The sequence below is a fragment of the Caretta caretta genome, chromosome 1 (genome assembly GCF_965140235.1).
Source record: "Caretta caretta isolate rCarCar2 chromosome 1, rCarCar1.hap1, whole genome shotgun sequence".
In the NCBI taxonomy this organism is placed as follows: domain Eukaryota; kingdom Metazoa; phylum Chordata; order Testudines; family Cheloniidae; genus Caretta; species Caretta caretta.
Genome location: NC_134206.1, coordinates 115,820,422 through 115,834,294, shown reverse-complemented (window position 1 = coordinate 115,834,294; position 13,873 = coordinate 115,820,422). Strand labels below are relative to the sequence as shown.

The window sequence follows — 13,873 nt, the reverse complement described above, 5'->3', positions numbered from 1 at the left end:
TGTCACTGGCGTGCCCCAGGGGGCTCTCAAAGCAGTACTTATGATAATACTGGGCCTGATCTTGGGACAAGAACCTACCGAATTTCAGAGTATTAATTGGATTCTAAATCAATAACCTAGGATCTGCTGAAGCCATTATTAGACAATGAAACTTGCTATCCCACAGGAAGGCATTGACAGCCAGTCTTCTATTAAAGAAGTGATTATTAGGATCTCACTAAGAAATCACCTTTTGACCCTGACAATCACTCCAGTTCTCAACTAGACTCCAGTCTTCCTCATAAAAGAATGATTATTCAGAAGGTTGTAGAGAAGGGAACTCAAATGAGATCCAGAGTCCTCTGGTCATCTTGGCATCTAATGAATTTGGCTGAGGCCTGGCTGTTGCACAGACACTATACTGATTGTGTTGTTTTATGCTTCCTTCTGGAGATGTGGGTGAAGACCAGATGTCTATGCTGAGTCTTTTCGCTCTGTCAGTGGGATTTTGTACCACTGAGCTGTTGACACACAATGGCATAGGCTAGCGGGGTCGCTTTTGAATGCTTCCATTCCTTCTTTTTGAGAGATCCCAGTGAGTTGTGCTGTGCAATTGCTAACCTGCACTGAGCCATGGGGTGGCTTCAGTTGCTATTTCTATTCAGCTTGTTTATGGGCCATTAGATGGGTTAGAAAGGAGGTATGAGCTGGTCTGTAGATAACACCCATTCCTATATCTATTCCTCTGATCCTATCCAATGCAGTTGACTGATTTATCCAGTGTCTATGAGAGACTTGGACATAGAGGAGAGTTAGCTATCTGAGATTCAGTTCAAATAAGATTGAATTAATGCTTATAGACTTGGAAAGCAACTGAAAGAAACAGCAGAGATTATGTCCACTTCCCTGCATGAGGAATACTTACTCTTTTATTCAGGTTCACAAATTGGGGGTCTTATTGAACCCCACCACTCATTCTGAATATGCAGATAGCAGCTGTTTTTATTATTTGCCTTTGGTTAGAAGGCTGAGAGTTCCTTTTAGGTGCACTTTGTTACAATTATCAATGTCTTTTCAAATTAATTGCTGCATTGTGAGCTGTATCCAACTACACCTTAAAACCATTCAAAAATTACTTCAGAGTGTGTAACTGTCTGCCAGGGAAGTGGTTTCCCATGTGGACTGCAGTATACCTGTGCACCATACTCGAACTGTTTGCCCGTTGGTTACCAGATGAAGATTTAAACTGCTTTGGGTCTTATAAAGCCTTAAATGGTTTGGGTCCTAATAACTGAAATGCCCATCTTCCTTACCTAAAAGAAAAGGAGTACTTGTGGCACCTTAGAGACTAACCAATTTATTTGAGCATAAGCTTTCGTGAGCTACAGCTCACTTCAGCGGATGCATACTGTGGAAAATACAGAAGAATTGATTTTCCTTAAGATGGAAGTGAAAATAAAGTTTCCTCGCTTAGTTAAAAGACAAACAACCAGTTCATCAAAAGCCCTGAAACGGGAACTAGCCACATGAATTATTATTGACCATATTTTCCTCACTGAACTCTCTGTGCACATATTTTGTACAGGATTACAGGTAGTTGATGGTGTTACTGTGTAAGCAGCTCTCAGTTTCTGTAATTTCAGATAACGGAGGACAGACTTTGGGAGGTGGAAATAACTGGCCTCTAAGAGGAAGAAACAGAGGCCAGTTATTTCCACCTCCCAAAGTCTGTCCTCCGTTATCTGAAATTACAGAAACTGAGAGCTGCTTACACAGTAATTGCATCAACTGTACTGGTGGTGAGACCTCACCAACAAAAGACCAACAAAACATGGTGAGACCTCACCTGGAATACTGTGTGCAGTTCTGGTCTCCCATGTTTAAGAAGGATGAATTCAAACTGGAACAGGTACAGAGAAGGGCTACTAGGATGATCCGAGGAATGGAAAACCTGTCTTATGAAAAGAGACTCAAGGAGCTTGGCTTGTTTAGCCTAACCAAAAGAAGGTTGAGGGGAGATATGATTGCTCTCTATAAATATATCAGAGGGATAAATACCGGAGAGGGAGAGGAATTATTTAAACTCCGTACCAATGTGGACACAAGAACAAATGGATATAAACTTGCCATCGGGAAGTTTAGACTTGAAATTAGACAAAGGTTTCTAACCATCAGAGGAGTGAAGTTTTGGAATAGCCTTCCAAGGGAAGTAGTGGGGGCAAAAGATCTATCTGGCTTTAAGATTAAACTCGATAAGTTTATGGAGGAGATGGTATGATGGGATAATATGATTTTGGTAATTAATTGATCTTTAAATATTCATGGTAAATAGGCCTAATGGCCTGTGATGGGATATTAGATGGGGTGGGATCTGAGTTACCCAGAAAAGAATTTTCTGTAGTATCTGGCTGGTGAATCTTGCCCATATGCTCAGGGTTTAGCTGATCGCCATATTTGGGGTCAGGAAGAAATTTTCCTCCAGGGCAGATTGGAAGAGGCCCTGGCGGTTTTTCGCCTTCCTCTGTAGCATGGGGCACAGGTCTCTTGCTGGAGGATTCTCTGCTCCTTGAAGTCTTTAAAGCACGATTTGAGGACTTCAATAGCTCAGACATAGGTGAGAGGTTTTTCGTAGGGGTGGGTGGGTGGGTGAGATTCTGTGGCCTGCGTTGTGCAGGAGGTCTGACTAGATGATCATAATGGTCCCTTCTGACCTTAATATCTATGAATCTAAGAGCGGACAGGTGTAGTGTATTAAATTTCTCCCCGTAGGAATGTGCTACTTATGAAGCACCAGGACTGGCAGTCGTAAGTAGTGCACGTATGTAGCACATTCCTATGGGGAGCAATTTAATACACTACACCTGGGTAGGGAAAGCTGTGCCTCCCCAAACAGCCTGGCCCCCACCCGCTGTCCGCCCACTTCCTGCTCCCTGACTGCCCCCCTCAGAACCCCCGACCCATCCAACCCCTCCTGCTCCTTGTCCCCTGACCGCCCTCTCCTAGGACCCCCCGCCACCAACCACCCCCTCAGAACCCCACCCCCTATCTAACCCCCCACTCCCTGTCCCCTTACTTCCCCGCCCCCTATCCACACCCCTGCCCCCTGTCAGGCCCCCTGGGACTCCCACACCTATCCTACCCGCCCTGTTCCCTGACCCCTGACTGCCCCTTGGGACTCCCTGCCCCTTATCCAACACCCCTCGCTCCCCGCCCTCTTACTATACCGCTCAGTGCACCAGGACTGGCAGCCATAAGTAGTACACCATAAGTAACACATTCCTACGGGGAGAAATTTAATACACTATACCAGCCCTCCATACAGTTTCGGAACCCCAATGTGGCCCTCAGGCCAAAAAGTTTGCCCACCTCTGGCCTAGATGCTATTTAGGGCTTGTCTACGCTTAAAACACTGCAGCAGTGCAGTGTAGTACTTCGGTGAAGACGCTACCTATGCCAACAGGAGGGGTTCTCCCATCAGCCTAGGTACTCCACCTCCCCAGGAGGCAGCAGCTAGATCCCATTGACCGAGTGCTGTCTACACCAGGGCTTAGGTCAGTTTAACTGCATAGCTCAGGAGTGTGGATTTTTTCACACCCCTGCGCGACATCGTTATGCTGTCCTAATTTCTTCATGTAGACGAGGCTTAATAAACTAATCAGATTGCTTCACTCTTTACCTAGAACTCCCTCTTCTTGGCTGGTATCATGGATAGAGCGTAAGCTCTTTGGGTCAGGAACTGTCTTTTTATTGTGTTTCTTCAGTGCGTAACACAACAACGCCTCCAGCTGCTACCATACACAGGTGCCGGCTTCCTCCGAGCCCCATGGGTGCTCAATCCCCTGCCCTCCCCCGAGCATGCCTCATCCCCGCTCCTCCCCCTCCCTGCCAGCGCCTCCCGCATGCCGGAGAACAGTTGATTGCGGCGGGCAGGGGGCACTGGGAGAGAGAGGAGTTGATCGGCTGGGCCATTGGCAGATGGGGAGGGCTGCCGGTGAGCACTAAGAATCCACTAATTTTTTACCGGGGATGCTCCAGCTCTGGAGCACCCATGGAGTCAGCGCCTATGCTACCATAATACAAATTAATAATAATACCGTTGCTATTTACATCAGTACTCATCAAAATCCTAGTAATAAACAAGCCTATCCCATCATAAAATCTCACTTCTACCATGATCCACATCATAAATAAAGCTCCAAAGGAATACAGAAATTCTCAGGCAACCTTTTCTTCACAGACCTGGAAAAAAAGATGGACGCTTCAGCATGCCCAGAATGTTAATATGTCCAGGTCCTGCCGTGCCAAGTAGGGCAGTGATTGTAAGACAATAATCAAAGAATAATTTAATACATTAACTTTACAATGTGCTTCCTTTCCTTTTTCCATTGAGTAAGCTCATTAGAAGAGAAGTGGTTACTAAAATTTACACTGCCACACTGCGAAACACTAAAAAGAAAAACAACGGTAAAAGCAAGAGGGAAATATCCTCACTATAAAATGTAGGAGACAAATTATATTAAGAGACTCAAAGCTTTTAACTCTCACTGTAATGGCATACTGAGATATGGAATGAAATCCAGGCACCGTTGAAATCAGTGGCAGCTTTGCGATTGACTTCAGTGGAGCCAGGATTCCACCCACAGTCTGTACTCCTGTGAGCATGAGATTCTGCTAACCCTCTGTTTAGAAATTAAGTGCTCCTTGGAGGTGTTCAGACACTTCCCACACATGTGATTCTTTTAAAAAACCGCTGTGTGCATGTAGGATTTTTCAAACCTTTTATTTTCCTTCATTCAAGAAAGGAAGATTTCTGTCTGGCAACTCCACTGACAAAGTCCATGCAGACACGGAGCATTTGGAAACTATTTATGTTAATGTTCCAAAGGCTAAACTGTAAAGATTTATGATGTCCTTTGTAGTTACGATGTACCAGTCTGAACTATACAACAGATTTACTGCCAAGAGATGATCTTTCCCGTAACTTAGCAGTTATGAGCACAATCGTTATCAATCATCTTGTTGCACCATCTGCCTGCGAATTTTCCAAGATCTAATAATTTTTCTGACCAAGACCATAATTCCATGCAGGCATCAGAGGCTAGTGTTATTACTTTTTTTGTTTATTTGAAGAAGAGACTAAATGAACATTTGCCAGAAGCATTAGTTGGAAAAGAAGGCATAAAGGGCAGATGGAAATCCACCTGAATTGAGCTGTATGGACCCTAATATGGAATAGATATTGTACAATAAACTAGGGTGATTCTACGGACTGGCTGGCTGATGGGGAGAAGGAGATAAGATCGCTCACCTTTGAGCGCCTATTTGAGTTCTAAGTAGCCATTGGGCAAGGAGTATTCGTTTATGGTGAGTGTTATGCCTGATTCTCAGGAAGAGGAGCTGACTGTCTTGCTGTAACTTGTTCTGGGCCAGATGGAGCTATGCTGATTTGCACTGGCTGAGGAGCTGGACTTCCGTGTTTGCTGGGCTTTGTCATTGCACACCGTTGCTTTTTTTAAAGTCTATTTTAGGGCTTTCGGTAGCACCCATGTGGCTCTCAGGAGGGTTAGTCTGGTCTTCAGTATGAGGAGCCACAAATGGCTAAAATATGTCGAAGTTGAAGGTCTGTCAGGCTATGCATCTTTAGTGAAAGATCTCAGTTCTCTGCATGTGCTCCTGTGTGTTGTCTCAGAGGTGGCTGATTTTGTGGCATTTTTGGCAATTAACTGTCCGTGTTTCTAGTATGTGGTAGTGTTGCTTTCATGTGATTCTTCTCTTTCCTGGCATGCAGTCCTCTAAAGGTTTCCAGATTTAGTCTGCTTTACAGAGCTAATAAAGACAACAGGAGAGTTAAAACGCCTGGGGCGAGATTGTACCTAGTCCAGTGTGGAAAGAGGGCAGAAGGGGCTTTTCCTGCTTTCTGCCCCTGGGCAAGGGCTAGGTATAGTCCTGGACCTTGCATCCCTAACATGTAAGGACCAAGGAAGTCTAGCCCCGGCAATGACACTCGACTCACAAATGGATCGATGCGGGGCACTGGTCTGTGCTGCACCCTGGGGAAAGGTGCAGTAGTGGGCATTGCTGTGCGTATTCCACAAGCACAGTGTCTCAGAGTGGCTGGTGTTGTACTTCTCCTCCATGAAGGTGCACATTTCCCGTCCTTGGCTGAGGGGGAGGGAAAAAGAAGAAGAACTTTTCAAGGATACTTCGATGTTAACCTGAGTACCAACACCCCATTCCAAGCATAGAGACATCCCATCTTTCTGAAGGTCACTGACTCCTAGAGGGGAGTGGGCAGAAGCTTCCTCTTCTGCATTTCCTTTCATCATGGGGAAGCATGACTTCAACAATCTCTTCCATTTGGTGACCTGTGTATCCTGTATAATGACAGCTGTACTAACTCTGTTAACGGGTGCTTAACCACTCTATGTGTAAACTTTGCTGCTAACTTTCTTTCTCAATTGGCTGGTTGTCCACCTCTTCTTTCTTTTGTCATTTCTTTTGAAGGGGAAGGGAGGGAAGCCTCCTAATACCATGGTACAGTGATCTTCTTGTAAGCAGGACCCAAGGGTTTAGTGGGAAAATTCAGTACTGTGCCTTTGAGAAACTAAAGCATCTTAAGAGATGCTGTTGCTCTCTTTCAGAACATGCCCAGCCTCAAACCCCATGACTGTAGTCAGACTGTGATCTTGACCAGTAAGTGCTGATAGAAAAAAGCAAATCTTTTAACTGTGGATTTGTTCCTTGCTTCATGCGCCTGGGGGTGTGTTTCCAAGAATAAAACAAAGAGTTTGGAGCTTGCAAAAAGCATTCTTAAGACCTCCCAGAAGTCATTCAGCAAAACCAGGGAAAGCATGGAAGGGTGCATCACTCTACCTCTCCAATAGATAAATAGAAGGTTTCTCAGTTTGGTACTTTACACAAACATTAAATAACAATGATCTATCTATATATCAAGGTATTTATATAGCCCCTAATACCATAATATCTGAACAACTCACAATTGTTAATGTAGTTACTCTCTCTGTGCCTCAGTTCCCCACCTGTAAAATGGGGATAATAGTACTTCTCTACTTCACAGGGTGTTGAGACTATTAGTCACTTGTCCATGGTCACACCAGACATCTGTCAGACCATGGTCTTTGAACCCAGCCTCCTACGACATAGGCTAGAAGTCTAATGACATATCAGCTGGATGTCCAGGTCCCAGTTGAGTCTCTGTGCGGGTTTTTTATCTTAATGTAAGTTATTTTAAAAAGTTACAATCCATTTTAACACCTCAAGTAATTCTGTGTCTACTTTTAAAATTATAAGACTTTGAAAATAATGGATCATCTATTCTGCTGAACAAAAATGTTTAAGAATTAAACACATAATGAAGAAGACTTTGGGATGAGATGAAAAACTATACTAAAAAAGAGGGAGAAAGAGTGACTTGTTCCATTCATGGTGATGCAGCATTAACTCACATAAGCCCTGAAATGCAGAAGTTTACATTCTTATTGCAGTGTTAAACTCACTCAAGTTGCTTGTATTATTATTAGTGTGTACGTTACTACTCAGCAGCCTAATTATTATAATAAACTATTCTATAGAGAGGGGCACGTGCAAATTAACAATGAAATAAGAACCATCATTTTTTAGCTTTGTGACAGGCAGGGGTACTTGAATATTCAGCTTTGAAGGAAACCTGCAGTGTTTCCTGATCAAACCTTTTTCTATATACTTACTCACATACATAGCTAAATACTTTTGATATTCTGATTTCTCTGTGGCTGTTGGTGTACCTCTGATTTATTCCCTGGAGGCTGCCAATATCCTACTATCTTCTACCCTCATTTGGGGTAAAATTGCATCACAAATAACTCAGTATATGTAAATGCAACATAATTTTAATTGTGCAATTTTAAATCAGGCAAAAAATGTAAATAAGGTCCCCAGTCCTTGGGGCTGACTGAGCTGCCATCTTTCTATCCTCCACCCATACGCTAAAGCTACCCGGGACCAGCTTATTCCCCAGCACAAGGTGAAACAGCCTCATGCCTACTCTAACCTACATGAGTTTGTAACCAGCCTCTGGGTGTTGGAGGAATGGCACTGAGCAGACCTTATGCCTGCTGGGGATTCCCAGAATGGGGGAACCCCCAGCTGCTATTAAGGCAGCTTTATGGCTCATTTGCAGGGAAGAAAAAGCAAGGACCTCTTCTTAAATGGTCCCAGTTGAACTTCAAAGCCTACCACCTTCCATCTGGTGTAGGTATTTACATCAGTGTGAGCTGGAGATAACATGCTGTCCTTCGAATATGACAGTGTTTCACACCCAGCTTACACAGGAGTAAATGACTACACAAGGTTCAGCTTATTTAATGGAGAATTGAGCCAAATGGACTTACTTATGTGGTTATGGGTTTTGGAACTGGATCTTAATTTTTTTCTGAAATTAAAGCTTGACTTTACAGACTGCAACAAAATTTGTCATGAGATCTTATAATTGCAAGAGCTGTAACTTTTGTCATAATCCTGATTTTCTCCAGCTCCTGATGTTCAAACCTAGTGGATTTTTTTAGGACAGTGTCATGCAAGTTTCTATGAGACATTTAAAATCTTCATCATGTAAACTGTTACAGCTCCAGTCCCTGTGCTTGAGTGCCTGACTCTGTGGGTGGGGAAAACGTCCATGTTGATTTCACAACCAGGCTTCATTGAGCTCGCTTAAAAATCATAACACCCTAGTTAGGAAGCCGGAAAGCCAGAGGGTACAGGCCCTGTCTATGTCCAGTATCCTTGATAGCATCCTAGCTGAAAACTCTTCAGTCAGAGCTAGCCTAGGTGTCTTGCTGCCAAAGGTGGAAAATGTGTTCAGTGCTTCCCACTCACCCGAAAGGTGCTGCAAGCAAAAAAACCCAACCTCCCCCACACCCCAAACAAACAAAAAATCCAAGCAGAACTGTCAAGCACCCTCTCCGTACCTGCCCCCAAAATGCGGATTTGGCACCTCCAAGTGTTGGCATCCAAAGCAGCCACCCTGATTGCCTGACCCTGTCTTCAGGACAGGAACTGTGTTTTGGAGCATCTATGTACATTCTCCTAGAGTATAAGTAGCAAGCAGTGATAATCGACGAAAAAAATCATAGCAGAGGTGGAACTGAGCTTGTATATAGTGGCATGAACACTGCTAATTGTCTGGTGACCACATCATGTTCTGCAGAATGTAAGTCTTCATTTAAACAGAAAATCTAGCCCTATGATTGCTAAAATATGCAAGCCCATAGTGACCATGGAAGATTTGAATGTTCAGCAACAGCTGAACCATCTGAGCTGCCCTATTCATCTCAATGAAGTGTTAATTCTCAACCTAATGATAACAGTGTAAATACTAACATTGTTAGCTGTTTCACTGTTAATAACTTCAGTATAAAACATCCAGATGTTGTGGGATTATGGTGAAGTATTCCCACTTTTTTCTCCACTATGACACCTGCTCAACAGCAATTCCCCCACCCTCCAATCATTTATAATTTTATTAGTATCCAGCTAATTGTTTTTCAAACTTGGTCAAGGCTATACAGAACTCTAAAATGAGCTCTACCTACAAGCCAACTTTCAAAGCCCACCCTTTTTCAGTTATCTGCCCGGGATGGGGAAACGGGTAATAATTTTTATACAGTGAAAAAAGTGAGGCAGGGGGAAGGGGGTGCTGGCCGGGGTTTCAAATCCAAATGGCTGAATCAATTTTTCTCAAACTTTCAGGAGCCAAAAAGTCATAATTTGGCTAAGGAAAAATAAATCAAAGATGTTAGCCCTAAAGGAGAGAGCTTCTGAAATGTAGAAACAAATGAAAATAAGGGATCATAATAGAAATTTAACTGCAAACTTAATTACAAAATTCCCTACCAATTGGCTGCAATAAGCTATTTGATGGTCCTTATTCTTCGTTTGATATGCCTAAGCCAACTCCAGTTGAAGTCAACAGAAACTGCATATGCATATCCAAGGGAAGATTTTGTCACATTATCATTACTTAATCCAAATTTGCTAGTTATAACGCTTATTATTTGTAATCAATCCTCTTAATCAACATACCTCTAGTTGTTGTTGAACAACAAAATGACATTTCTTGTGTATATTTCTATTATTGGTTTCCCTCTTTGGAATTGTAACTGGGTCTCAGTATGAACCTTGTTATGTACATGGAAATAGGACGCTGTCTTGTGAACAATATATCAAAACCCAAATATTACCTTGGGGAGAGGGCGAGGGTTTAGAATAATAATTAAAGCAGAAAAATGAAAGTTAACATTATTTATTGAAATGATCTTTCCTCTCTTATGTGTACAGAAAAATCCATGATAATCCACCTACATGATTGTGGTTTCATACACATTTTATACATATATATGGCAAAAGGAAAAAATTCAGAGCTATTTATTGCTTTTCATTCCAATCAAATCTCTCCAAATAAAAAAGTACACCCTTTTCCTGTGTACATTTTGTCCCTGGTGTGGGATAGTAAATAGGCAAAGCTACCTTTGTTGTATGTCCATCAGCTATTGCTACAGTGCAAAAATAATCAGCTCTTTTGTTGGGCTAGGAAGTATTAATGGAGGTGTTTTTTCAACAAAAAAAAACAAAACAAAACTGAGCTCCTACTTTTACGACCTCTCCTGTGGATCAGATAAACATACAATAGCCTATAGAATAGTAAAAATAGTAACACAATAAAATGGCTCAATGCCTCATCACCTTGCTTAAGATATCACTTACAGATGGACATACAGAAGGATCTGCTTTTATGAAAAACCCTTCTTCCTAGCCTCTTCACAGCCCTACCTGTGTTTTTTAGGGGGGATTAACTATCTCCCCTTGCTCCTATCCTTATCCAATACAGAACACGTTTTAAGATTAAACATCTCTCAGTCTGCACCCTTTGTTATTTAAATCAATAACTCCTAAGGTATAGTCAATGGTGGGGGCGGGAGGGGGGGAAGGGATATCTACTTACAGAGCAGAAGCGGGCAGTCAATGTTTCTCCCTGGACCAGGCAGGACAGGGAGTCACATCCATTAACAAATATGTAAGGAGAGCACCTGGCCCTACTTGTAGAATACAGCTGCACAGCTAACCAGGGATTTCTACAGCCTGTGAAGGACAGCTCTTCTGATTTCTGCTCTGCAGCCAGTATTGTGTGGAAGCAGGCTGCTGCCTTCACAGTCTAGTGAAACCCCTCTGTATCATTTTACCATATAAGGAGACAAAAGCATCAGAAACACTCCTTCTTTTAGGATCTGTGCAGCTGGCATTCAACACTTTTTCTTCCAAGGATGTAGATTTTTTTTCTCCCCCTTCCTAACCATACTGTCTTTGTTGGCCCTCTTCCGAAAATGGCTCCCCCGCCCCCCCTCCACACACATTTGCTTTTTTAACCCCATGATGTTTGTTAGAAATGGAGCTTTGTTAAAGCCCAGTGAGCTCAGCTTGCAGAAAGAAAGGCTGAGAGCAATTCAAGCACAAACCCTTCGCTGATTTTTCTCCTCACCTGGCTGGGAGAATGAAGAATTTGGTTAGAAGTACTATAAGAATCTGCTTGCACTGGCTCTTCTGCCAGCAGTTTCACGCTTCTCTAAACAATGGATTGATTTACATTGTTTCTCTTTCTAGGTACTTGATGGATAAGGTCTCTGGTGTTCTGAGGAGCATGTGTGTATAATGGGTGCACCCGTCCATGAAGTCATAGCCCTTCCTGCTTTTTTTACCCCCTTAGTCGGGGGGTGGGGGGGTTAGGGGAAGGGAGGAAAGGTGAAGCAACTGACATTCAAAATCTCCCTTGTGTAGCTGGAAGCCAAAGAAGCAGGTTGCACACCTAGGGGACCATACAGAGAACCCTTCCAACGGCCATGTGTTAAATAAAGGGGGGACCATTAATCCCAACATAACCAGGAAATAATTTCTCTACTTCAAGCCTAGTTTCATATTTCAACCCTTCTAACAGAAACATATTAACTTAAAAATAGTGGGGGTCCTCAGAAACCTCCCAGGGAGAGAAGAATTTGGATCCAAAGCTCATTAGCGGTGTTTGTTCTCTACCCTTGTGTGCAGTTCAAGTTGCTAATATTTCAGTAACGATGGACACGCTCCAAGAAGGGTAAGTTGTTCAACTTAAAGAAAAATTGCCAGGATGAATATAAACCCCGTAAACTTCCCGCTGGGAGCTATTGCTGGTGGCGCTGCAGCCCTTCCCTATGGGTGGCACATAGGTTAGTGGAAAAACAAATGAAGTGTTTTGTTTTGAATAGCATTGGTGTGTATGTGTGTGAGCAAGACTTCTCCCATGTGCGGTAAGGGATTCACAATTTTGTTGCTGCAGGTGCATCCCCCTCATGAACTTGTACAGTACTCTGCTCCATGCTTGGGATGAAATGCATCAGTAACAGCTCTCTCTCTCTCTCTCTCTCTTTTTTTTTAAACAAAATCTACAACAAGCATGAGCCTGCAGTCCTCATGCGGGCAAAACACCCATTGCATAAAATGAGTGAGCCTTACACTTCTCTTAGGAATAAAACCTACTTCTTAAATGTTGTTTGATTCATAGAAATGCTAAAAGGGCCATATGCTCTTGGGACCTTTAAAACACAGGCAATGTTTTGTATAGAGCACTGGACTGGGACTCAGAAGATTCCTAGCTCTGCCACTGACCAGTTGGATGACCTTGGGCAAGTCACTTTGCTTCTCTGTACCTTAGTTTCCCAATCTCTAAAATGGGGATAATGATATTGGCTTCCTTTGCAAATTACCTTGAGAGCTATGGATGAATAGCACCAAGCGTCTAACAAATATAACAGTGAAAGAGCCCCTTGGAAACGTCTTTCCCCCCAAAATCCCCCCAAGCCCTACACCCCCTTTCCTGGGGAAGGCTTGATAAAAATCCTCACCAGTTTGCATAGGTGAACACAGACCCAAACCCTTGGATCTTAAGAACAATGAAAAATCAATCAGGTTCTTAAAAGAAGAATTTTAATTAAAGAAAAAATAAAAGAATCACCTCTGTAAAATCAGGATGGTAAATACCTTACAGGGTAATTAGATTCAAAACACAGAGAATCCCTCTAGGCTAAACCTTAAGTTACAAAAAGACACAAAACCAGAAATATCCATTCCATTCAGCACAACTTATTTTATCAGCCATTTAAACAAAACAGAATCTAACGCATATCTAACTAGATTGCTTACTGACTTTTTACAGGAGTTCTGACCTGCATTCCTGCTCTGGTCCCAGTAAAAAAAAAAACACCGACAGAGAGAACCCTTTGTTTCCCCACCACTCCAGCTTTGAAAGTATCTTGTCTCCTCATTGGTCATTTTGGTCAAGTGCCAGCGAGGTTGTCTTAGCTTCTTAATCCTTTACAGGTGAAAGGGTTTTTCCTCTGGCCAGGAGGGATTTAAAGGTGTTTACCCTTCCCTTTATATTTATGACATAGGTTTAGGTAGCATTTTCCTTGCTTTCCTCTTTTTCCACTAGTTTTATTTCCCTACATCACCCTCATCCACTCACAGTAGCCGCAGTGCCAGCAATCTTTCAATGGTATTTCTGACTTGCTGCAAATTAATGTAATGTTTAAAATTCTAAGCTATAATGTATACTGGCTGTAGCTGAGCTATTGGAATGAAATATTTGGGGGTGGAGGGCCACATGCTGCCCTTTAGATGATAAAAGAGCTTTGGCCAAGTATTTAATCAGTTTTCCAAGTGAGAAGGGCAGAAGAACTTCTATTCGATTAGGCTCTGGTTGACTTTTTGGAGGCTTTGTGCTTGCCGTGGGACACTGGCAATGAATGGTCACATCACTGCTTTGTTTTATTGGTAATTATTTTTTAATGGGACAGCAGAATCACACACCCAT

General features: G+C 42.7%; 1 protein-coding gene across 5 annotated transcripts in view; it reads right to left on the bottom strand.

Annotated features, from left to right (window-relative positions):
• FHL2 (four and a half LIM domains 2) overlaps nucleotides 1-13,873 on the bottom strand; it is a 63,595-nt gene that overhangs the window by 26,857 nt on the left and 22,865 nt on the right. Inside the window, exon 1 of one of the 5 annotated variants that reach the window (XM_048857122.2) lies at nucleotides 10,979-11,155. The exons of the other annotated variants lie outside the window; for them this stretch is intronic. The gene's annotated coding sequence lies outside the window, so the exon portion shown is untranslated. Of the gene's footprint in view, nucleotides 1-10,978; nucleotides 11,156-13,873 lie in introns of those variants that run through there. 5 annotated transcript variants of the gene reach the window in all.